Here is a 2,729-nt window from a genome sequence, read left to right as displayed (position 1 = left end):
TTTTGCTGTCAAATAATTCAGAAAATATACATGTTATTTAAATGAAAGTTATGAGTATGATGGATCTCTCTTATATCTTGTTACACACTCATCCTTCTGATATCTGGTCCAGATATAGATTCATATTAGTTGACTAAATAAATATGGAAGAAGGGTCTCTCTCATATCGGTGAATTAATACTATGACTGCCTGACTTAACTAAACACTAAGTAAAATCCTGGCCCTATTGAAGTCAATGGCCAAACTCCCATCAACTTCAACAGGCTCAGGATATCATCCCAATAGTCAGAGATATTATCTTCATAGTACTCTAATTGTTACTCCTAGGGCCCAGCTGAGTAAGGGGGCAGAATGTGGGGTCTCTGTGGAGTTACTGTGTTAAAACAGGACAGCGAGAGAGAATCTGTTCTCCTTTCCCAGTCGATGGCCACTCTACAATTCTACACCAGAGCTGGACCTGACCTGAACCAAAACCCTGTGTCCGAACACTCCAAACTCTGGCAAGTTCAAATCTGCATCCCAGCGTTGTGGTCTGGGCCCATGTCTTCCATGTATCAAATGTTTGTATGTGTTTTAAAACCTAAGACTTGTCTATAGGGTGTGTCTGTTTCATAAGAACATAAGAATGGCCATACTGAGTCAGACCAAAGGTCCATCTAACCCAGTATCCTGTCTGTCGACAGTGGCCAATGCCAGGTGCCCCAGAGAGAGTGAACCTAACAGGTAATGATCAAGTGATCTCTCTCCTGCCATCCATCTCCACCCTCTGACAAACAGAGGCTAGGGACACCATTCCTTACCCATCCTAGCTAATAGCCATTAATGGACTTAACCTCCATGAATTTATCTAGTTCTCTTTTAAACCTTGTTATAGTCCTAGCCTTCACAACCTCCTCAGGCAAGGAGTTCCACAGGTTGACTGTGCGCTATGTGAAGAAGAACTTCCTTTTATTTGTTTTAAACCTGCTGCCCGTTAATTTCATTTGGTGGCCCCTAGTTTTTATATTATGGGAACAAGTAAATAACTTTTCCTTATTCACTTTCTCTACACCACTCATGATTTTATATACCTCTATCATATCCCCCCTCAGTCTCCTCTTTTCTAAGCTCAAAAGTCCTAGCCTCTTTAATCTCTCCTCATATGGGACCCGTTCCAAACCCCTAATCATTTCAGTTGCCCTTCTCTGAACCTTTTCTAATGCCAGTATATCTTTTTTTAGATGAGGAAACCACATCTGTATGCCATTCAAGATGTGGGCGTACCATGGATTTATATAAGGGCAATAAGATATTCTCCATCTTATTATCTATCCCGTTATTAAATGATTCCTAACATCCTGTTTGCTTTTTTGACTGCCTCTGCACACTGTGTGGACACCTTCAGAGAACTATCCACAATGACTCCAAGATCTTTCTCCTGATTAGTTGTAGCTAAATTAGCCCCCCATCATATTGTATGTATAGTTGGGGTTATTTTTTCCAATGTGCATTACTTTACATTTAACCTCATTAAATTTCATTTGCCATTTTGTTGCCCAATCACTTAGTTTTGTGAGATCTTTTTGAAGTTCTTCAGTCTGCTTTTGTCTTAACTATCCTTAGCAGTTTAGTATCGTCTGCAAACGTTGCCACCTCACTGTTTACCCCTTTCTCCAGATCTTTTATGAATAAGTTGAATAGGATTGGTCCTAGGATTGACCCTTGGGGAACACCACTAGTTACTCCTCTCCATTCTGAAAATTTACCATTTATTCCTACCCTTTGTTCCCTGTCTTTTAACCAGTTCTCAATCCATGGAACGATCTTCCCTCTTATCCCATGACAACTTAATTTATGTAAGAGCCTTTGGTGAGGGACCTTGTCAAAGGCTTTCTGGAAATCTAAGTACACTATGTCCACTGGATCCCCCTTGTCCACGTTTGTTGACCCTCCTCAAAGAACTCTAATAGATTAGTAAGACATGATCTCCTTTTACAGAAACCATGTTGACTTTTTCCCAACAATTTATGTTCTTCTATACGTCTTACAATTTTATTCTTTACTATTGTTTCAACTAATTTGCCCGGTACTGACGTTAGACTTACCAGTCTGTAATTGCCAGGATCACCTCTAGAGCCCTTTTTAAATATTGGCATTACATTAGCTATCTTCCAGTCAGTGGGTACAGAAGCTGATTTAAAGGACAGGTTACAAACCATAGTTAATAGTTCTGCAATTTCACATTTGAGTTCTTTCAGAACTCTTGGGTGAATGCCATCTGGTCCCGGTGACTTGTTACTGTTAAGTTTATCAATTAATTCCAAAACCTCCTCTAGTGACACTTCAATCTGTGACAATTCCTCAGATTTGTCACCTACAAAGGACAGCTCAGGTTTGGGAATCTCCCTAACATCCTCAGCCATGAAGACTGAAGCAAAGAATTCATTTAGTTTCTCCACAATGAATTTATCGTCTTTAAGTGCTCCTTTTGTATCTCAATCGTCCAGTGGCCCCACTGGTTGTTTAGCAGGCTTCCTGCTTCTGATGTACTTAAAAAACATTTTATTACCACCTTTTGAGTTTTTGGCTAGCTGTTCTTCAACTCCTTTTTGGCTTTTCTTATTACATTTTTACACTTAATTTGGCAGTGTTTATGCTCCTTTCTATTTACCTCACTAGTATTTGACTTCCACTTTTTAAAAGATGTCTTTTTATCTCTCACTGCTTCTTTTACGTGGTTGTTAAGCCA

This window comes from Chelonia mydas, chromosome 3 (assembly GCF_015237465.2).
Source record: "Chelonia mydas isolate rCheMyd1 chromosome 3, rCheMyd1.pri.v2, whole genome shotgun sequence".
NCBI classification, from domain to species: Eukaryota; Metazoa; Chordata; order Testudines; family Cheloniidae; genus Chelonia; species Chelonia mydas.
Note: the sequence above shows the minus strand (reverse complement) of the source record.